General features: G+C 40.6%; 1 protein-coding gene across 2 annotated transcripts in view; it reads left to right on the forward strand.

Moving 5' to 3' along the window:
* The first annotated feature begins 1,813 nt into the window (after window positions 1-1,813).
* The window catches only part of kcng1 (potassium voltage-gated channel, subfamily G, member 1), a 28,758-nt gene continuing 6,000 nt past the window's right edge, over window positions 1,814-24,571 (forward strand). Inside the window, exon 1 of one of the 2 annotated variants that reach the window (XM_071477368.1) lies at window positions 1,814-2,169. The gene's annotated coding sequence lies outside the window, so the exon portion shown is untranslated. Of the gene's footprint in view, window positions 2,170-18,755; window positions 18,927-24,571 lie in introns of those variants that run through there. The other variant, XM_071477367.1, reaches the window with a different exon arrangement.

The raw sequence follows: 24,571 nt of genomic DNA on the forward strand, positions 1-24,571 counted from the left end.
CGATTATATGTTGTACAGAATGTAAAGCCCTTTGAGGAAACACTGGTAAATGAGGTGACACTGTGTAAATTAAGGGTTTTAATAAGTTCAATGTCCATGAGAGAATGTGAATGTGAGAGAAGGTGAATGTGAACACATTTTACAGTCAGCACAACAAAGTAAAGCAGCTTCCTCTCGCCTCCATATGAGGTTCAAAGCAGAAAGTGAGCTACAGGCCTGATCAGCGAACGCTGCAATAACTGACTGATACACAGGAAAACAGCAGGAAACATTTATACATGTGTGACCAGCCAGGGTACACAAAAGTGAAAAAGAAGAATTAAAGAATCATTTTTTAAAAAGTAGAATAAATAATGGCTCAAGTTTTGGGCTCCCCCTATAAACCCGAGCAAGGTGATTCTGATGAATTGCACCAACTGTAATATACCTGAATGTCAATACCTGTGGCCGAACTGCAACAACAAACAGGACCAAAACTAAGACAGACAGGAACACTGACAAGACGGTGTAGCCTGTAGATGACTACTGTGGACATCACCCATGACATGAGGAAGTACAACCCAACCTATGATATGACCCAGACATGTATCTGGACTATAATACAACAACATCAACTCACAACCCGTCACTGTAGCAGCCCTGGTTCCTCTATACAAATATCCAAATGTCTAATGATAAAATGTCCCCATGCAGATCAAACTTTCCCATTTACATCTCACTCTGACAAAAGTGTGCAGAGCCAAACTGGTTTATTATTATCTATTATCAGCAGTTGGTAGAATCCCACTCCTGCTCTGAGGTGAACGGTGACATCAGCTCTGAAGTGGCCGCGATGCTCATTAAATCAGAGGAAACAACAGGCTCCAGTGGTAAATACAGCTGCCACCCACCACCAACAACAAAAGCAATACACTGCTCCATAGTTCATTTCTATAGTTCCCTCCACTGGCACCAGTGTCAGAGTTCCTGCGTTTACATAATGCTTTCCTTCTCGCTGCAATCCACTCCTGACAGGGGAGTAATTGGCAGGATATTCATCGCAAATCTCTGGATTTATATAAGAACCATTTTAAAGCAAATAGATGCTCATCTGTTTGTATGGTAGAGGTGAATATTAGAATTCATAAAGCTGCTGCATTGGCAGATTTTTTGCAATTAGACTACTACACTGTGATGTTTTATTGTAGTGACAATGAAACGCTCAGACTCAGTTATCATAAATCGTCCTTCTTTTGTTGTATAGAGTTCCCCTAAACTGCCTCATATCAGTGCCTCACTTTGTACTGTAATTTCCTGTGTTTCCCACAACGACTCTCAGAAACCACCAGTGAGTGTGAACTTGTTGGTTTCAGTCAAAGGTGGGCGTATGCGTGGGTGCAGGCATGGTATAGTTTGTGAACACTGTGCCATACAGTGTGTATGATGTCGGCCTTACCACTCGCTCAATACATACGGTGTCCTATAGTTGCACTGCATTGTTGCATTGTTCCATGATGGATTTCTGTTTAACTGTTAAATATGACAATAATAGAGCAAAGCGAGGCAAGTTTATTTATTTCATTACGTGATAAGTGATTTACATTTAAAAAAAAAGATTAAAAAAAAAACAGACCATAGAAAAAGAAAGATTAGGAAGTGTAAATGCAGATAAGAATAAATAACAATAAAATAATAATAAAATAAAAAAAACAACAATATAGCAGCAAAAAAATCTTTTTCTATGATATAGTGGAGTAATGGTGTCCTGAGCAGAGCAGCATGTGAGTGATCGTCCAGGTGAGTCCCTCCTGTTAAACCATTGGCCCTCCCTACCTTTACTGTCTAAACACTCAGGGACCGCCCACACCTGAGATGGCACAGTCCAGCATGTAGTTCAGGTGACAGTGACCTTCCAGGGTTTCCTCCACTGAAGAAGGCCTCCGAGAGAGAAAGAGCTAAAACCAGATCACATGTGGACTCAAGTCCCGGTCGACCAGCGGACCATCAAAACACCCAAAAAGTTTTTGAAGTCACTGTCTTCTCGGCTCCATCAGTGTCATTCGTGTGGCCCGGTCCCATAAGTTGAGTCCGATTTCTTTCCCAGTTCGACCATGGAGGAAACACTGGTGTGGTTTCACCAGCAGGAGAGGCTCCAGCTTGACTCAGAACTGGCTTTTCTTCTCCTGGTGGGTAAGTAACTGGTCTGTGGTCTGTTTTCCTCAGTGAGAGGCCACAGTAGGAACGATAACGGAGCTAACTTGCTGTTATGTTGTCACTGTGTTTGTTGCTATCGCTAGCCGGCTAACAGCTGTGGCCGGATTGCTTTTTGTTGGCTCTTTTGTACACAGGGAAACTTTATTTGTTTGTGTCTGTTGTTGCTTGTTCAGCGGTCGCTTTTCTGGCCTTCCTAACCCCTAACTGCCTGATGAGGCACAGGGAGGGGCGGGATGGGGGCGGCCGAGAAGCGTTTGTTTTGGTCTGAGGGGCTGGAGGTGCAGTTTTATTCCAGTTATGTGTAGTTTAATAAGTGAATGCACCTTCATGCTGTTTTGGGTTTTGCTCAGATCAGTCGTTGCAGAAGCTCTTGCTCAGATGGCTGTAGACTTGTCTCACTTTTTTTTTTCATGCAGGTTAAAGTTGATTTCCCTGGTGGCTACAAATATCAAATGCCAGTGTAGCTGTAAAGAGGAGCAATGATGTGCAGTTTATCTATAAAACAACACAACGATCCAATAAATGTGCTGCACCGCACATCAAGAGTTCATTTGTAAAAGTGCCTCGAAGGCTTCCTTAAATGATCCTGTGACTTATGCGCTCACTGAATATGTTGATTTTGAACAGATCTGCCAAGAACCCTGAATGTCACTGAACAGAGTCACAAGGTCAGCTGGAGGTTCAACAAACACTTCAGATATAATTGCTGTGGGAGGGGTGGGAGCGACTCTTCTGTTAAAGGTCATCAAATGAGTGCTGTGGCCTGTGCAGCTGTAAATCTATTGCGTCTTATCTGTAGACAGTGTATTTGTATCTGTGTACAGTTTGTTTCCGTAGATAGAAGCAGTAGCACGTTAATGGTGCGAAGGCGTTTGCTCACAATAGAGTGTTTTTCATGTGTCTCTTGTTACCTTGTAATTGTTGACACACACAGAGACTGTTTTCAGTGTCATGTCATGAAGTGCTGCCAGTAAGTCAAATCACATGGCACTCTGTCCTGATGATGGCCTCTCATATTTCACATGCACTCAGCTGCAGCAGCGTCTCGGCGGAGAGTGGAAGTGGCATCAGTGGTTTCATCGCAGAAATAAAACCATTTACCAACTACTCTCTTCCCGCTCCGCAGACCAGCAGTGGTGCCTGTCTCTCTCTGCCTCATACACAGTCAGGACACACTGTCAACACATACACAGGTGTAATTCAGATTTAAAGAGAAAACTGCTATAAGCTGAAGATAATTTGGACTTTCTTTCTTGTGTTTTTTTGTAGGCTCCAACTTTTATAACAATGTAAAGTCCCCCATTTTAAATTCCTCTCTCATTCAGATTCAATCCACCTTCAGTTTTTTTATATCCTCTCTGACAGCCTCTCTATTTTAAAGAGTGCTGGGTTTTCAATTTTCCTCAAACAGGCAAAATCTTGTTGAATATAAATTCAAATCATAAACACAACATTAGCTGTGGCTGCTCAGTCCAGCACTTTGATCCAGACTGCTGCTGCTGCTGCAGACTTTATCTAATCGCTACTGAAAGCTACTGAAATTTGTGACATTTGTGATTTTTTTGTGATATTGTGATTATTTTGGCAGACATTGCATATGATCTCAGTGGGAATGGTTATTTTCACTAAAAAGACATAAAAATAATGATGATGATGGGATATTTGTTTGTGTCTGCACCAAACAAGTATGTTCCTTAGCATCTGGAGAATCTGATACAACAACTGAATGACCACTAAACTGGTAGGGCTGTAATGAACAGTTTGCAGCATGGCTTTCCAGCGCAGTCTGGAAACTGGAAAAAAATCTCTTGGTGTTTTCTAGACTTCCATTTTCTCAGAATTTCCTCACAAGAAATCATGTAATGCGGTAAACCAAATATTTATCGATGTACCATCTTTGTATCCGTCATATTGCAACCTTGTCTCATCATGAATCCAACTGCTCATGTTAGATTTTTCTGAATGTCCATATTGTCTTTTAGAAAAGACTGAAAAGAAAAAAAAAATCCATCTGCCGAGTTGAGAGCACCAGATGCCAGAGGCCTCCTGTTCCTTCCTTCACTTATACATCAGGTCCAAGCCCTCATTTACATCCAGCAGAGACTGTGTCTAATAGCACGGATCTCAGTGTAACCTTGAGCACGAGGAGCTAGCACATTTTAATGACAGTCAGAGCCCCCGAGTTTGGGCAGAAATCCAATGACTTGTGGTTTACTTCTAATGAGAGGTCTCGGTGGGTCAGATAACAAGCAGCAAAGCAAACTCACCGGACACCTTGTTAGTTTAGAGTCACATTTAGACTAGTCGTGAGATAAAATAATGACATGTGGTCGCTGTGGAGTTAAAACCTTGTTTCTCAGGTAGTTTTCTGCAGCATCATCTTGAGTCCTTTTGAAAATGTTTTTATGAGCTCGGCAGTTACAGAAATGGTGTTGAGAATATTATTTATTTGAATATACTTCCACACAGAAAACAAACAGAACTCAAATAGGAGAAAGCAAAAAGTAAAATACTGTTCATTGATGAGTATTTTTTATTTTTTTTATTTGCCAACCAGGCAGCCTGAAGAAAGGCATTTGTTATGCCAGTGATACATTGCTAATAATAACCATTATCACAGAGACAACACACAGTAACTAAAGACCCCATTAAATGGCACACAGAGGAGCAGATAGAGGAAGGCCTGCACAGATTGCACAGAGAGAGGAGCTGTTATTTTGCACAGCTATAATCAAAGACATGGTGATCAACAGACCTGCTGAGTTATAAGCTGACATGTCCTTAACACTGGCAGCAGACGGTGGCTTCTCACGCTTGAAGTAGACTTACAAACGCAGAGGCAGAACAGAAGGAAAGAAAGAGAGAAAAAAATATTTTGGCTTATTCACTTGTTTTTTCGCCTGCAATTCAAGTTTTTTTTCTCTCTCTCTTTTCTTTAATCACTATGTGTGTGTGTGTAAAGCCTAATCACAAAAACAAAGAGGCTCCAAATGATGCTGAAAACAAAGAGGAAAGCAGGAATCGGCTTGACTGAATTAATGAACCCGGACTAATTAGGTGTTCAGCTAATCTCAACCCTTTGACAAACAGGTCATATTCAGTGTTCAGCCTAAAGGGAACTTCAGTCTAATTAGAAATTAGTTCTGAGGTGTGAAATATTTGCACACACGTTTGCATTTAGTCTCTAATAATTTACTGGAATGACTTGGCAGCAGTGATAGAAACTGATCTGCATTTTAACAGAACATTAAAAACACTAAGGTAACAGAATGAATGAGCTTCTGTTGGAAAAAGCAATGGGTTCCCCTTCGTCATGAATATATATAAATCGTATGCATGTCTTTACAACATACACTCTCCAACTCATCTTTCAACTCCGTCACATAGCAACAATGTGAGTATCCATAGAAACTGAATTAAACTTAAAACAAAGGGTATTTTTATCTTATCTTCTGCGACAATAATTCTGTAAATAGGAGTGGATATTTTTGCAAAGCTAATTCCCTGTGTTTGCATTTGCACTCAGATTTGCACTCATGTTCTACTTGACGTGACAGTGATATTAATGTATAAATAAATATATATATATATATATATATATATATAAAGAGGATTAACGGAGGCCTGTGTTCCTGCAACACATACAAGAATATAGTTTATTGGTGTCTTTGGAAACAGTTTTGACTAAATGATCTTAACCCAATGATCCAGCTGTTCAGGAGCCATCCTGGAGCTTTTGATCGTATCACACAGATGTTTGTCAGTTGTCACTGGATTGGTGTAATTCTGAAGTTTCCATTGAAACCGGTTGATATGGTGAACTAGTTGGCTTACATTTGGTTATTTACTCATCCAGCAGTCACGGAGAAACATTAGCATTCATTTCAAGTTGTAGATCTGGACAACAATCACTCTCTTTTAGGTCTATTTCAGAGTTCTATCAGCTCTTGAGGGAAACATCTGGCTCTTAGGTAGTGATTAGTGTGTTTGTAGAGCTTTTCTCTCTGAACAGCTGCCTGCTCTGAATGTAACATCAGAGTAACTCATTTGTTTTCCACCAAAATATCAAATCTTGCAATACATTATCTGCTTGTAGTAACAAGAGCTCTCGGTTAAGGTTTGGGGAAGATGGTGGTCTGGTTTACTGCAGAAAAAGTCTGTATTAGTCATTGAACAGAAACCACAATCTTTCCCAAACCTTAACCTTTAAAATGCTTTTGTTGCCTGAACCTAACCACACACTCTCCCTCTGGTGTCATGTGCTTTGTTCACCCATCATCCACCCCCGCCGACCCTGTGGGTGATGTCACTGAGGCTACGTCCATCTTTATTTACAGTCTATGGGGTTGACCTGCTGGGGCCGGTAGTTACTTTAAAGCTCTGTAAAGCAGAGGGAGCTGAATTCATCTGTTAATTATCTGCAGGTTCATCACTGCAGTCACTTTCACGTCGTCACATTATTTTCACATTGTCATTCTTCTTACAAAAATATGGATTGTCGCTGCTGTAAGGTCCTCTTGGGTTGACTTAATATTTGGGATTAAAAGTTAATTACTGAAAAGAAATTCACAAGAATTAAGTAGATAGACGTGGGGCTGCACTCTGCACCTGAATGCTGCTGCTCACAGTCGTCCCTTCACACAGACACTTTAATCTCCACAGCCTGAATAAATGAAGTTCCTTTAACCCAGCTCTGATCCACCGAATTCATGATATCGCTGTTTTCTATCCCAGCAGCTCGATAATTACATCCACTTTGCATCCTGGGTGTAAAATGCTCTGTGATTAGATGGTTAGGATGAAGGTCAGCAGGGCCCTGAGTCCTGGGAGCCGCCGCTGGAATCCAGCGAAAGATTGGGCTGATCCTGCATGGATCATGTAAATGACGAGTAATATTTGCATAATTGCATCAAAGAAAAGTGTCATAATTCAATATCAATCCATGTCATTCTGAAACCGCCTTTCCTCAGACACCACCGAGCTTCATTATGTTGCTTGCGTCTGACAGAGACAGAGAATGTCAAGTGCACCTCGTGCTGCATTTCGCTGGATGTGTCTTTCAGCAACTGGATCTTCAGAGGAACTCCTCAAGTATTTTGATGAACACTCGAACTCTCTCATTCTGGTCATCGACCTCCGCACCAGGGTGACCTGTCGTGCCATTTTCAAGAGTGTTTCTAATTTTCACAACTCCCTCAGTGATCAGATGACAGCATTTCCACAGGGATGAGTCCTTCTGCTGTCTGCGAAGCCAAAGGTCATCAGCTGCTCACTGTCAGCAGGATGAGAGCCTGAAAAGCCGGATGCACAGTTGGAGTTCCTCACTTTCCTGTGTAAATCAGTTTCTTCACAAGAAAGTTATTTTTCCTGAGTAGTGAATAGTGGATGAAAACAGCCCAGAGGCAGCTTTTACATCAACACAGAAAGAAGGATTGCAGTTGTAACAGTTTGGCCAACTGCTCGACATCCAAAACCTGCTGATTATCATCATTATCTCTGACTGAGCCGCCAGCATTTCCTCATGATACAACCAAAATCTAAGATGAACTCTTGGGAAACAATATGGACATAAACCCTAGCCGCAGGTCTGTAATCTCTATCTGCATACCAGCCCGCTAATGCTATTGTGCGTTTTAATGGTGATGTAAGTGCTAAGATTAACCTGCTAGGGGAATTAAGGATGAAGTCATGCAGGTCAAACTGAACCTGCAGTCTCTTGGGAGGAAGCTGGGTGGAAAGAACACATTTTAGTCCATGGCAACAACGCAACTAATACCACAGTGATGAACACAGAAATCATTATTCTGCTGCAGCAGCATCATCTTGACCAAACCGTAAGACCTTATGCTATTTTTGGTATCAAGTCATGTGAACTCCTGACATATGAACGTGTGATACTGAAGCTCCAGATACTGAGGTTATGATATTACCATGCCAGCTGTGTTTTTTTTTTTTTTTGTAAGGCAGTGAAATAATTGCCTTCTGTTGTAAATCCAACATGGTGCATTTAGACTAATTCTCATGCTGTAACGTCGGCCAGAGGGTTTTACAGGACTTATGAATGCAGGACAATGTATTTAAATTGTGTATTATTCTTCTGGAAGTGAGGAGCACAAAACACACACAATGGGATTATATTATAATTATAGTCTCTGTTCATTAAACACATGAAGCACTAATTATCATCCAACACATAATTTTGTTGTGTTGGTCTTGCTGAATTTTGTACTATAGCAGTTTCTGCAGAGGAACTTGTTTATTTCTTGTTTGTGCTCCAGTGTATGAATATTTTTTTTAAGTAACTAAAAATTAAGTAAAAATTGTCTCATACCATGGATTTACTTTGACATTACTACAGGAAGGAGGGAACTTCAATCACTGGAGGGCTTTAATATTTTTGAACGAAACACCTGTTAGCTAATTTTCCTGTTTTGAGGACTGGAATCAAGGAAAATGTGTTTAAGAAATTTACTGATTTGAAATATTTGTTTAATCTGTGAATTTATAACCCAGCACCACAAGTTCCAAATTTGCAACTTTACAGAATAACACATACAGTTTTAAAGTAATTTTCTGATCTGACACAATCAGCAGTTTTCTGATCTTGCACAGCTATGGTAAAGTTTTTAATTAGGTTAAGACACAAAAACAACAAGGTTAAGGAAAGATCACGGTTTGGGTAAAAAATAACTGTTTGGTTAAGGTTAGGGAAGCACTGTGGTTTTTTCGTTAAGGTTAGAGGACCTTCGTCATCATGGTTACAGTAATAACTACGTAGCAAGGAACAATTATGGTTACAAGAAATAACAAAGTTCACTGTCGGTGGGAAGGCTAACAGGGGTCTCCGTCATCACTCCGGCCTCCTCTCTCTGTGGACTTTGTGGCTCCATTAGAGCGTCACGTGACTCTCTTTGCTTCCTACAGACAAGAGTCATAGTTACAAGGTTTTCTTAGTTGAACCTAAATATATGGTTCTGTCTCAAAAAATAGGAGCTTTAGCTGTGAAGTTCCCCATGTGCTCAGAAACAAATGAAACATAGTGTTAACTCAGACACAGCACTGAAGTCAGGTCGTATTATCTGACTGTTATCGGTTGTTTCATTCTGTCTTCATTATCGACCGTCTGTGTGGCGACCAGCTGACGACTGAACCAGGAAACTGTGACGTTTATGTAGTGATTTGAAAAGTTGCGTATGCAGGTCAGGATGGTGGATGGATATGTGGCACATTTGAGTTTTAGGCAGACCACAGTTTAATTCCTGTCACAGTCTAAATTAAGTGAATATAAGAAGATGTGTAGATACCATATTTATGTTTGTATGGTAAATATCTGAAGCTAACAGCTCAGCGCAAGGACTGGAAACGGGCAGAAACAGCTAGCTTAAGGTAACAAAAACCTCCTTCCAGCACCTCTAACACTAAGAAAAAAATACAACACACTGTGGTTTTTCACAGGGTTATGTTTAAGGCACAGTGACGTCCTGGAGTTTTACCCTGGTGACGACTGGTGACACTTTCCTTAAAGAGCAGAACCTTTTCCACTAAATCTAACTTAATAAATGTACAGTAGACAGTAGAAGAATAACATTAATTAAATTAAATATTGAAAATTAGTATAGAGCAATACACTAAATAAATTAATTTGGGGGTAAGGAAGGTTAAAGATGTAAGCCTCACTATCAATTACAGTAAGCACTTTAACTGGGAAATTTTATTTGCAATGTTTATGACAACTTCCACTGTGCACAAGCACAACACTCGTTCTCTCTTTTTCACAACCTGTAATTTTCTCTCCTTGTAATGGCCGTTGGAGAGCTGTAATATATAATACAGATACAATAGACTTGAGTTTAGACTCAACTAAGAAAGCTGCCTGTCATATATGGTGTGCACTGCAAATACATGACACAGAACAATGTCTGCTTGGGGCGGCAGGTAATGGGCAGGAACACGATCAAACTGTCATCTGCACCATGAGCAGGTTGTTCTTTGCTGTCCTCTCTGAATGACAGCAAAAGTCTCATCTTGCTTTGCAGAAACACCCACAAAAAAAAAAAAGACCTGTGCCGTGCTGCAGTTATTGTAGGTCGTCATGTAAGAAATGACAGCTAAATTACATACAACTCTTACCTCTGCAGAGTGGGAAGGGTAGATGGACAGGGTCATATGGTACTGTAGGTGATGCTGTGTAATAGATTGTTTCCTGTTAAGTGAAAGTTACTTCACTTTTGATTTTGATTTGTTTTTTGATTTTCATGAACTTTGTCATTTGTGCAATTTAGATTTAAAAATCGAGACAGCAACGGCCACACTAAAACTCACAAACATCCAGCTTTTGTTGGCAATGGAAAAGGGCATTCACACCCGTGTCAAATGACTGGGGTATTATCAGCTCCGGCATTAATGTAAACACAACACCAGGGTTAGCATGCTCATTTTCATCCTTTTCCTGCTGTAACTCTTTCAGAGCACACACATTGTAGACAGACCTGTCACCTGCCCAGCACGGTGCTGTTAAACTAGAAACACCACAGCTACACTGCACTGATGAAAAAGTGAGCTGCAGCCCCAAAATAAGTTTTAAAAACACGCAGTCACTGACTGAGTCACTTTCAACCGGTAGTGGAGAAGGAGTCAATCGGCATATATTAGTGGGTTTACCTGTGTTTATAAAACCAATTGAACCTGCTAATTTTGATGTAAAAAGAGTATTTTTTGTCTTTTAGTGGGGTGTAAGAATAGTAAATATGCAGCCCTACAAGGATCTTCGTTAACCAGCAGTTATGTTTCAACATAAAACATATTTGCTGTTTTCATTTATTTATTTATTTAATTGCTGTTGCAATTTTAGTTTTATAGAATAGGAGACCAGGCTAAAATACTGTATATTAAGAATGGAAGTGAAAAGTTTACACAGTATAAAGTATTACATTGAGATTATCTTACTCCATTAAGACAAAGGATATATTTTGCTGGAAGTACAGAATAGAAGAATTTACACAATTACGTAACTTCTCAAAATGTGAAACATAAAGGTTTGCAGTTGCACCAAGAGTTGACATAGAGAAACTGTAAAAGTTTTAAAAAACAACTGTCATGTTTGGCTTTCCCTACTTTCTTCTTCTACAGCAGCCTTCCTGTGTGTTTGCTGCTCCACGGTGCCCACTACAGTGTCAGAGGGCAATAACAAAGCTTGTGTGGATGAGAGTGCAGCTCACACAAATATGTACACATTGATTGTTGCAGGCAGGTTGCATACTTTTGTCACAATAATGGAGGAAATGACTGTGTAATGTGAAAGGGTTTAGTCAGTAGTATGAACCCACAGAGAATTATCACTCCACTCTGCAGTTCTCCTCAGCTCTATGTCGCTTTATTGCCTCTTTCAGCTCATTGTTTTGGTTTTCTAGCCTGAAACTTTACTGTTTTGTTTCACTCTCATTGCTCTCATGGTATTGCTTTCAGCTGCAGGAGGCAGGCAGGTCTCAGGCGTTGGTGAAGACCAAAAACAGAGCTACAAGGAGAGTAAATATTGGATTTATATTCACCAGGTGGCCAGAAACACAACTCCTAATGCTAATGTTGCTCCCCATCTGCTGGATGTGTAAATAGGCAACAGTTTGCCAACACGTTCGACATATCAGCTCACAGCTTGTTTCAGTGTTTGTAAGGCACTGAAATATTATTATAATATTTTTGTAGTTTCTCTAATGTGTCTATATGTGAATAATTTCTGCTCCTGAAACGTTAAGCTGCTGCCAGGTACCAAACCCCAATAAAAAGTGCCTATATTACTGTATATGGCTCCAGAAAAGTAACGCTTGTAATGACTCAATGGGAAGCTGTATGGTTGCAGTGATTTTACACTGAGATTATGACACCTGCCTTCACTCTCAGTATATATGTAACTAATCTCACTTTCCTCTTACATGAAAATGCTCGTTGCTTCCCAGTTTTCACTCTGCACATCTTTTATGTTAAAAAAAGGTATTGCACTGGAGGCACCATTCAGTCTGCCGAAGTGTTGATAAATGTTAAATATGGACTGTGAAATAACTGGGTAAAAATGAGCAATGTTCCACTCTGATAACTGGGAATTTTAGAAATTTTAAATCACTTGTGTAAAAGGTAGCTGTGGTCCTCACGTCTGTGTCTGGAGGGGGGGTGTCATGTTTTTGTGCTTTCTAGTATAACACACAGCTTTACTACTGATCACATTAATTTGAAAGCCTGCACTTGAATCAGATGAATGGTGGTAGTTCCACCATCTACCTCTTCAGCCAGTGTGATCTGGCTGCTTTTAAGCCTTTTGAGCCCACTGTGCGTTCACCAGAGTCTTTGTAATGCTGCTTAATAACCCATTATTTCAAGAGGAGAAATGAGCTCATATTTTAGAAACTACCCAAACTGGTTCATGCAGCAGATGGACTCCTATTACCTGCCAAAAAGGGGTTTGAAATAGATCCCTGGGCTACTTCTGGAAAATGCAATTTTTAGAGCATCCAGGTGGACGACTTAACATTTCATGATGCCGTAGGTGAGTAGGAGGAGTTGGGGTTGACGTCATTCCAGCAAAAAAGGTCTCACCAAATTTTGAAAAAATTCTGATCATTTAATATCTCGAAGCTTTAATTTGTAATTCATCATAGTGTTCGGCACTGATTGTATGGGGCCACGGGTAATCAAAGATACATACCTTTGCAATCGCCATGTGAATAGCATGTGTGAATGTGAAGAGCTGGCAGCTGTCAGAAATAGGCTGAGGTCACAGACACCTCCCACACATTTCCACACTGTCATACATTGTGTTCTTACTCTTCTGCTCTGTGATTGCAGGTCTCGCTTTACTGTATACTCACTCTCCTCTTGTTTGATTCCAGCGCACACCAACGTTATCTTTACCATCCGCTCACACTCTGAGAATGTACAATATTGACTCTTAAAATGCCAAATCAACTCAGTTGTCCTCCTGAGAGGCGAAGTTGAGATTACGACTGATCCGAGACACAGACACAGCTGTGCCTCTTCGACACCTGAACCTCACTTTGGTTTGGAGTTTGACAGATGGTGAAAATCATCTCTGACTGCATTACCCATTATCAGCAGACATTATGTAATGTGTGGTACAAAGAGTGTGTGGTAGTCATCAGTGATAGACAGTAACTAACACCACTCTGCTGCAGTTTTATTACAAGTTACTTTACAGATTATAATTTTATACTCAAATATATGTGAAAAGCTTGTGAAATAAAACCAATTCTCAGAGTAAAACAGTGTTTTTTTGGTTCACAAAAAAAAAAGCTAAGTATTAAGCTGAAGCTCCTTACCACATTTCAGATGTGAGATGTCTCAAGTGGTTTTATTTAAATAACTTTTTGAGACAAAATAGACCAAATAACCCAATATTTCACCCAATAAGCAAAGATTAGGAAAAAGTTTAAAGAGAGTTTTTGTGGCAGAACTTTTTTTTCTTTCAAACCCCATCAATCATCTCATAACCTCACAGATTCCTCTCCACGTTAGTCTCCACAGTGCTGTTTCACTGCTGCAGAAAGGTCTGGTTGCACCGTTGTCGCGTTGCTACAGGGGTAAAAATGCTCTGGCTTGTTTGCATTTCTTTAAACCAATCACAATCATCTTGAGGAGAGCACTCTCATTAAAATGGTAGATTCCTTGCAACTACAACGCTACAAAAAACAGTAAAGACATGTGTCGGCTGTACGATTGTGCAATCTGAAAGGGAGGAGTATAGGTGTCCAATGGCAGGCTTATACCTACATACAAACTGTATAGAAACCTCCACCTTCACCAGGTACAACTGTTTCAGTACACTACAATGATGCATAATCAACAATCTAATATAGGCCTGTAATAATATACAGTATCAATCATGGGGGCCATTTGTCTGCAGAATGACTACCTTTGAAAGTAACTACAAGGGAGTATTTTTGCTGTGTTGTATTGCAGATTTTAACGTCTTCCAACACACATCACAGAAGCAAAGCCACTGTAATTCTGGTCCCATGTAATCATCGCTGCAGGCTGCACATTACCTGGTTGCTGTTGTATCGACCTCTGTCCTGCTCCTGGCAGAGTAACATACTTCTTCTGCCACAACTGGTCGTCTTATGAGAAAATTAGATGATCAATCTCATTTACTCCACCCACACTCGCTCAGTTTCTTAATTCATCAGAGCCTGGATAGGACACGCTGAACGTCAATTTTGAGAGCTCCGAGCAGTAACTCGTAGAATATGTTGCCCCCTCGTCAAACACTGGTAAAAAGAAAGGGATAATGAGTGAGATTCTCATTAACTTCAGGGCTTTTGTCTTTCTTCTGGCACAGGTGATGTTTTCTAATTAATGTCATCAGGACCGCTGCATTACCAGCATCAACTATGCTTGTAACCAGGATCTGCTAATAACAAACAAAGCCATTTATGTTAGTGTGAGGACAATGGCAGGAAACAGCAGCTGTTCAGCTCAAGCAATAATGTAAGAGAGCTTGTTTGTGCATTTGCATGGAAATAAAGGATATGACCATTTTTATTGAGAGAACGCCTCCCACAAAGTATTCACCTCATTCTCTCTCTGTGGTTGAAACAGTAGAGCTAAACTGTGGCTGGATTGCTCTTATTACTCAGAGGCATCGAATGAGAGCTCAGTCTGTCCCAGTTAAATGTTAAAATGTCAGTGCATGCACACTGGAAGTATTCAAATGATTATCAGCAGGTTTCGTTATTGTGATTTGAAGTCAGTTTCTTCAAACGGGAGAATAGGACTGATCTCGTCTTCCAGATCAATGAATATTAAGTGAAATAGTGGCACAGCTTTGTTCTATCTTATTGTCCTATTTCCAGACTAATGATAGAAGCAATAACTCTGAGGTCCTCAGTTCTTGAAAAAATCCAAGGAAGTCGTTGTCCTTTGGGATCGTCTCAACACAAGTCACTGAGTTCATTTCATTGAGCAGTGTATGCACTTTGCAAAAATGATTACAGTCCAGATTTACTTCTGAGTGCTTTTCAACTCAGTCACTGTTTTTGCCCAAGTCTCATTTTCAGTGGATGTGGGATGTGCAGTAAGATATGAGGGACACAAACATCAAGTGAAGACGACTCTGAACAAACAGTTGTTCAGAGTCGTGGAAATACAGGAGAGCATTGGTCTCACTAATGTCGACATAACTGAACAACAAAAAAAGAATGGATCTGCAATATTCATATGTGAATTTACAACAAGTAATTAATTGCATAAACCTCTATAAAATGACCTGAGTTAAAGGAATAGTTGTGGGAAATGTATTCACTCACTTTCTTGCCGAGAGTTAGATTAGCTTAGCACGAAACCAAAAATAAAAAAATCCACCACCAGCACATCCAATCTCTGTATCTGTGTCTGTACAGGAAGTATGACACCTTATGAACCTTTTTTTTTAATGTGCAGGACTTTCTCTTTGCTGGAAATAACATTTTGTCGCCTTTCGACAGAGCCCAGCGAGCTACTTATTTCGGTTTCTAAGCTAAGCTAACCAGCTAGCTGCTGGCTGCAGCTTCACTGACTTTACACTACAGACATGACAGAAGTATTGATCTTTTCATCTAACTCTGAATAAGCATGTTCCCTCAAGATGAAAACCTACTCCTTTCTTTAAGAGATTGACTGTAACAATCAATAACCAAAAACAATTCAGCCTTGAAACGCGCACACATACAAACCAGTGAATCCAGAAAACAAGAAAAAATAGATAAACAGTTCTCCATTAACATGATCAATAAAACCAGCCAACACTGAGCCACATCTGAATTCTTAATTTGAAACCTTGAGAAGTGTGAGGAAGTTTTCACACTGTCAGGAAGCCAGGACCCTGGCTGAGGTTGTTCAAAAGCTGTCTTCTTTTATAATCTGTGGAGTTTTAGAGATAAAAGGTGCCTTTGAAATTGGCATTTGATTGTTAAGCACCGGGGGAGCAAAGAACCTTCACGTCTGGCCTTTTTAAAGGAGCCGTGGAAAGTCAGCAATTCACCACAGAAAAAAAAAAAGAAACTGGTGGAGAAAAGGCTGCAGTGTTAGTTAGAGTCTGCATCATTGCTCTGAACAGAAAAGGTTAAAACTGTATCAATAATTAGCAATCAACAGTCAGCAGGTGAACACCTGGAGGTACAATCACCGCTGGTGTTGACTTGATGAAAAAAACATCTAGTTCTTGCTTCTTAAATATGTATTTCACCCTTGTTTTCTAACTTTTTAATGTTTTTTTTATTCCATGTCACAGTCATTCTTCCTGATTTGTATCAGGAGGCACAGCGAGTCTGAATCCCACTGTACTGTGATTAATAGTTGTGATTTGCAAATACATAAGAGGTGGATTTGTCACTGATATGATTTATGCATATATTTAGAGCCATTGTTTGTGCAGTGCAGTCTAACTGAAGCTCACATACCAGCCATAAACTGGCCCACTCAAGTCAAAATTAGCATATATTAGGATTTAGTCACGAACAACAACAGGCCAGGTTTAATATGAAAGTAAGACTGCACAGGGCTGAGGCTGTAGTGGTAATCCATGGTTCTGTGGATGGCAGTATTGGTCTGTCAGACTGCTGCTTTGGATTTTTTGGGTTGGTCCAAACTGAAGAAGAATATCTCAACAACTATTGATGATATGCCATGAAATTTTATGCAGAAATTCATAAGGGAGGATGAATCCCGCTGAATTTAGAATTTAAGGAGCGTATGAAAATGAATAAGGTAGATGCAGGATCAAAGAAAGGAGACGGTTATGTATCTTTATTTATTTATTTTTTCAAAAAAGGTGTCATTAACATTTTTTTGGAGGGAAAAGCAAAGGATGATCCTCCTTTGTACTCACGCTCCAAGTCCTTCTGCACCAACAGAGCTTGGGTTGGTTCACTAGTAGGCCTGATTGTTTAGAAGCTCTTTATTTGAAAATAGATGGTGGATTATTTTCTCATTTTTGCTTGTTATGAATATCTTATTCTGAGATATCTAGGGGAGAGTATTGTATTTTGTCAAAGTCAGGGAGAAGGTAAAATGGCTAAAAGTAAACTAAGATAATTAACATTATACTTAACATCATTATTGCGAGCATGCTTGCATGCTGACATTAGCATAGCGTTTTAGGACCAGTCAGTCAGAACTGAAGAAGCCTCTTGGATGAGAAGTGAAACGTCTTCAAGTATCTACAGCCGAGTCCAGCTGGCCTCGATTCAGCTGTTCTTGGATCACCATAAATCATACAGGAGCCTGGTTTGTCATGTCGGCCTGGCTCTGTGCTGTGTAAGCTCAGTCAAAACAAAATCGACATGCAGTCTAGAGGATGCAACAGAGCATGCTCAGTTGATAATACTTTAACTTTGTTTGATTTGACAAAGACCATATCTCTCATATCCATGAATATAGAATTAGCATTTTAGAAGTGAAACCCCTGAGCAGGGTTATTATGATGATCCTGTTTCTTTCCCCGTTTCTAGCAAAAGTGGTGATAGTTGTATCTCATGCTCGCTCTGTATCATTATCTTCTGTTGCCGTTAGTCACCCAACCTGTGACTAACGCTCTGAAAACATAATAGCTCTCAGGAATCATATGCTTTATCTTTTCTCAGTGTTTCTCTTTTTGAAAACACATACTCAGGGCTCGGTCCACAGCCATAAAATAATAATTTTTTTTTTTTGATACACATGACGCACATTACAGCTTAAAACAGGCACTGAAATGAAAATAATACACTTGAGATTGACTCGTCATGCGTGTTTACTTCGCAGCTCCCATTCAGTCCGACCCAGGTAGATCAATAAAAGGATAACAGACCTGAACACAGGCAACACAGTTTTGAGATGATGCTCAGTGGACTGAACACAGATGTGCCACGCATACTGAAACACATATATTTTGTTAAGAATCCATATTAAATTGGTTTAAAATAATTTTTCTCTTTTAGACAAACACAGAGTTTCCAGTGGTGGTAGACTGTAATGAAATATTATATAATCTAAAGACAAGACATCACTTCAGGGGCAGCTGGGAACGAGTGATTATTAAAAGCATAAGGGAAGAAGGGGAACGGCAGCATTTGTTCTAGTGGTGATAAACATCCTCTGTATGAGCCATGCCTTCCTCCTCATCATCATCATACCTCATGATAGCATTTCCCACCACTTGTCTAAAATTGGACACCCTGGTGAGTCTGAGCCAGCCTACAGCGGCCCTCCTCCCCTCCTACCTCAGCGGGGTAACCCGGCTGGACAAATCTAAAGCTTTTTGTGACTCTACAATCAAAAGACTGAGAGATTATTCCCATTTAAAGGAGGAAGGGAAGCACGGCTTTCTGCACGGTGGTTGCCATGGATTTCTCTCAAACGCTTTTTGTATAATGGCACATCCCACCTCTGATGTCAGCGCTGGAGGAAGGGGGTGGGGGGAGGAAGGAGTTGAGAGAGGGAGGGAGGGAGAGGCGAGGGCAAAGGGAAGGGAAAGGAAGGGAAGGGAAGGAGGGAACAAGGGAGGGAGGGGAGAGGAGGGAGGGGAGGCAGCCTGTTGCTCATGATCATCAAATAACCTCCTCGTACTCCACAAGCCTTGCGCCTGTGCATAGATGGAGCAGAGTTAAACGAGGCGGCAGCAGGAGCATTTTCATATTTCCCTTCATGTGCGTTCTTCTCAGCGCCTTCAGCAAACTAACAGCTGCCAGCGAAGTGATTCAGGAGGTGCAGTGAGTATTTTTTTGATTTGTTTCTTTTACAATATTCATGCTTTCAAACTTGAGGTTCCTTGCACAGCGAGCCACACTTCATTAGTTGTAGGTCACACTTTGAGAGTTTGTCACATGCAGCTGGAAATGAGAGGGCTGACTCTGACTTTATTTGCAGCTGATTTTCCACGGTTGACATCGGGAGCGTTGTTTGATCATGTATTTACTTAGTGAGGGTTACTGTACATCTCAGCCCATGATGTTGTAAAAAATAAATAATCAGATCTGTACAAAGTATGCAGCTCAACCAACCAACCAACTTGAAAGATCATTAAATGTTGGCTCTGAAGTCAGCTTTTGATTTAAAGTGACCATTACTTTGTTTTAGATATTTTATTTCTTATCAGCCCATCTACAATATGTCTCTAACAGATGACAGTGATTTGCATACTGGATACGCTGCGTGTACACCATGGTAACAAGGCTGCAGCTACATTAGTGTGTTATGATCTGTCAACATTTACTGATATCTCATCAGAGACAAGGTTCAGTGCTACAAAGAGACAGTTTCTCTGTCATGCTCTACAGGCGGGGATACACACAAGTACGTATTATTTGTTTGCAAAAGCATTTGCCGCTTTTCAAAATGTTTTAATTTAAAATGAAAACTGAGGTTAGAGAAACTTTTGAATCCGGGAGCCACTTTAAGTCCTCGAACGATGACTCATGGCTGATGTTGTGTTTTCAGAACTGCACATGGTCTCACTTTGAAGATGATGTTAGATTATGGCCCATAATGTCATTATGAGTCCACAATGCAAATGCCTCTCTCCGACTTTGGATCAGTGATATATGATATGTAATAGATCATCCTCTCTCCCTCCTCCAGGTAATTGTGACTATAATGAGATGAACTAATGACTTTTTTCCTGTTCTAATAGCTAATAGTGGCTGTCTGATTCTCCTCCACAAAGAAAGGCCCACAAAGTAATTATAACCTGCTATTCCCAGGTGTCTTTATGTGTAAGGTATCTGAGATAGATATCCTGAAGTGTCATTAAAGCAGATCGAAGAGTCACGGTCCCATCAGTGACACTATTTCCCAAAGAGATCTTCAGTCAGGGCTCCGGCTCAACACACATCAAGTGATGGATGTGCTTTGAAGGTGTAAGGAGGATAAAGTATATTCTCTCTTTCTGCAGTTGCAGGTAAAGACTTTGGAGGCTGTGAATTTGGTTTCAATTTTGAACGAGATTGCAGCTCTTGCTTCCTTCATATCCTGTCTAAACTGAGCTCTAAAAGAATAAGAATACACCAAATTCCCACTGTCACTTGCGCCTTGTTTGGAAGCCATGGCCTGTTATACTCTGTGACAGTAAAGCTGTTATTCTCTGCACTCAACACCACACATTTTAAGTACTGACCAGTGTATCTTATTTCCTCCCTCGTCATGCAACCTCACCTCACATCCATCAACCTTGCCAAAAAGAAAGCCCCATGTGGCTGTTTGTCTGCTCCATTTATTCCATCTCATCAGCTAAAGTACTTTTTCACTCACAGTGTAATAGTGTTAAGAGTGGAGTTTTTTTTTTTTCTTTGATCGGCCATTGCTTGTACTTTCCATCACTTCGTCCCACCGGGACCTGAGATCCTTTGAAACGCTCGGTCTAGAGTGACAGACAGTCAGGTCTTCACCGGTATGAGGTCGTATCTGCCTGCACACATGCCCGGCCTCACCGGCACTGTTATCAGCTGCCTATGAAAAAGACATTGTTTACATCGCCCACAGCGATAAGGTGGTCAAATGACTGCAGCTCAGCAGGAAAAGGCCATCAAAAGATGAAAAGTGAGTGCTGGTTAATGCATACAGACAAAGCAGAGAACTTAATGTTATGCAATCTTTATATAATCCAGTTAGTTGAGCACTCATAAACGGTGAGAGCGTACAATCATCCACTCAAGCAAGAAAAATACCTAGGATGAAAAGAAAATAGAAAAAGTAGTTAAATACTGATTGTGTTTGTATAGGTGTAAAGCGGACGTAGCGGTGAGATGCATTGTGGGCTTAGTAAATGTTGTACGTCACAGTTTTCTGGGGCTCAGAGGATGAGGAGCGCTGAGGCATAATGTGGAGCAGTGATGCAGAAATGTGGGGATTTGTTGGGCCGGCTCAGACCCTGTCTGGGGGATAGAGTGCTTTAAGAGGAGGGACAGACAGGGGACGAGCTGGGAAATAAACTGAAGACTGCAAATGACAGAGGTGTTATGCTTCTCATTTTCTCATTGTTAAGGAGACATTTTACTCAAAGGGAGCGATGAAAAAAAAAAACTTGAATGACATTTCAAAAGGTTACGGTCTTTTTAGCATTTAAAATGCGACTGTGGGGAAGGGGTGTTGCGATATATCGATGACAACTGATTGCTGTCATGTTAATAATACTATATTTGATAATATCATGAAAATAACAATTCAGTATAATTGTCTTTTTTGTACATTTATGGAACAACTTATTATTGTTAGGTAGGTTTAGTTTTCAGGTTGTCCGTCCATCCCATTCTCGTGCACGCGTTTTCTCAGTAACTTGATGGAACTTCTTCAAATTTAGCGCAAACATTTGCTAGGACTCAAGGATGAACTGATTAGATATTGGTGGTCAAAGGTCAAGGTCACGGTGACCTCACAAAACACCGTTTTGGCCTTGTGAACATGATATGCCTTGAGGGATTTTCTTCAAATTCGGTACAAATGTCCACTTGGACTCGAAGAGGAAAGTTCTGATTAGATTTTGGTGGTCAAATGTCACAGTGCTCCTCCTGACGTGGACTTTGTCTCGATAAACTACATCACCACACTTTTCCCTGTGCTTCTGTTATAATTAACTACGGCCACTAGATGTCGCCTAACAACAAAACACAACTATAGGTGATAATAACCTGCTGCACAAACGACCTGTGGGCTTGTTTTTCACAGGACAGTCTCAAAGTCACATTTTCTATAGATTACCGTGAATTATTTTGGCCACGATAAGCGTACAGTGAAAATCTGCCTATTGCCTGCCTGTTACTTTAATATAGAAAAAAGACTCTGTGTGTTAGGTAGATGCATCATCTCTGTTGCACGTTTTAAGGCATGTGAGGTTTGCATTCCAGCTGAACTCGAATGGTTAACAGGATACGAAATAAACAGCCATTAGTGCTAACATAGCTCATTATTGATGCGTATTATTCCACAGCATACTTCTCTGTACCCCAGAAACAGAGTGCAGCGCATTGTGGTGGACCACAGACAAGAGTTGGGGAGACAATTATTGCCCTGGAGGTACAGCTTCTTCCAGGGTTTTCTGTATGCATTAATACCGCCCACTTGCAACAAAAAAAAGAGACATCTTTGTTTACAACTATTCCTGCTGGAATTACTGTAAGGAAAGGTCTTCTGGGGGAGAACTGCTCCTGGCATGCCTGACTGTTTCAGCATTTAACCAGATTTCAGAGAGAGAGAGAGAGAGAGAGAGAGAGGGAGGGAGAGAGAGAGTTGGGCCTTGGCAGCTCTTGTGGTTTCAAGTCCATTTCGGGAAACACCAGGCTCTTACAGTCCATTAGAGAACTGCGAGCACTAAGGGAATAGGAAGAGAGTTGGTTGTTCGGGAGAACAAAGGGACATCATATGGTCTGACTGGTCATTAAGCCTGAGAGACAGAGAACAGGGGGACAGCTAGCATTCAGAAACATCCTGATCAAGCATTATTTTATAAAGATACATTATTGTTATGGCAGCAGGAATAAATATAGTTAGGATACATGTAAGAAAATAAGACTGTGACCAGAGGGATAACCCACTGTTGGATGTGTTTGACTTTAAAGTTTAAAGTTTCAGATCTTCATCAGAAATAATGATCACTCATTTCATTACCATGTGTTTGTGTTTCACAGACTGAGTCAAGTTGAATTGCAAGTCTTTGATTCAGTGACATATTGGAAACAAATCTGTCCAAGTCTTCAGCACTTCAACGCAGCCATAAATAGTAGTCATTAATAAATGAGCTATTCATGTCTATTTGTAGGATACCTTGCTACTCTACACATGCTCATTTTAGATAGTAGATTTCCACCAATCAGAGCGAGCCAGCAATGCTGCACACGTTTCTCTCCAGCCTGATAAAAAAGAAATTACATCTCAGTAATTACTCAACTTCTAAAAGGGTTCAAACCTCTTTAAAATAAACTGCTCTGCTGTGACCATGCAGTGATCGTTATCATTATTATGCTCATTAAAATCTTCTCGATCAATACTTGTGGTATTGAAGCTCTCCAAAGACTCTTGAAGAGGGCACAGTGGGGAATGCATGCACAATGCAGTCAGGCAACAGTCAGACTCGCAACCCAGTGACTCACCAGGCAATCTGGAGAACATGCCCTGTGGCTTAGCTGTGATAACGCTGGCACAGAGAGAGGCCAGACCTCAGCCGATCTGGTGGGGAGAACAGCCTTCGCTGTCTTTGCAGTGTTTCATCTCTCCTTCCGAGATAGACTCCATCCCCTAGAGGAGGCATCTGAGGCACAACAGAGCAGAGAAGAGAAAAAAAACCCCAAAAAAAAAAAAAAAAACAACAAGAGTTTAAAAAAACGCTCCTGTGACTGTGGAGAGGCAAAAGCACAATCGGTTTAAAGGCAAAGTGAGAAATCAAACAGCCTCAAGGGGTTAAGTGTGATTTAATCTAGTAGGAGAGTGGCGTAGGCCTGTGCACATCAACACTGGTGATGCTTTGTAGGCGTATCGATAACCTCCGCCGCATGGGAGAGGGAGAAAGTGAGAATTTACAGATTCGTAGCAGCAAAAAGGAGGAATTTGACACTGTTTAGAGAAATGATTTTCATTCTTGTGTTGTGGTTCTGTTAAACAGCACATGTGTTGATTCAATGTTTGTACTATAAGTATGGAAAATAATCTAGACGATTTTTCTGGATGCCTTTTTTTTTTCAAGTGATGCCTCCGAGGTTGGTCCACACGTCAACTATTTACTAACGCCTGAATTGAAACACCATCAGGAAGTAGTGTAGGTTAACACAACCAGGCAGAGTGTTAGAGAGAGGAGCTCAGGGGGGGGGTTTGCTCTAATTTCATGGGTGGAGGATGGTGCTGACTGTAATCAGTGGCTCACAGAGGCTGACAGTGCAGGTGCCTAATAACCATTCAGTGACACATTCACATCCCCGTTTTAGAAGCAGAAGCCTCCTTCCTGAACCAGAATTGGTGGTGCAGCGAATCCAGCCAGTGACATTTTAATTCCTGACTGCCTAACCTGCCGCCCCCTAAATTACTGTAATTGATTAAATTAGTTTGGACACAGGCCACGAGGTCCTCACTGCACTGGTGACATACAGTAAACATTTTTCTCTTTCCTTTCTCATTTATTGATATTTTTCTTTCTCTCTTTCTGTTGATCTATCCGTCTAGTTTTGCTTGAAGAGGAAGAAGTGGGACAAACAGTGGGAATATTGGTGCCAGTGTGTTTGCTCTAACAGTGTGACTGCAAGTCAGTACACACACCTCAACAAACGCCGAACTGAAATCATTAAATTTATAAAGCCAATCTAACATTTGAGTGAAAAAAAAAAAAAAAACACACCCAGAGACATATTTTTCTGTGTTTAAATATAACACTAAA

The sequence above is a fragment of the Trachinotus anak genome, unplaced genomic scaffold, assembly GCF_046630095.1.
Source record: "Trachinotus anak isolate AG129_WGS33_773 ecotype Australia unplaced genomic scaffold, CSIRO_AGI_Tana_v1 ptg000004l, whole genome shotgun sequence".
NCBI lineage: Eukaryota > Metazoa > Chordata > Actinopteri > Carangiformes > Carangidae > Trachinotus > Trachinotus anak.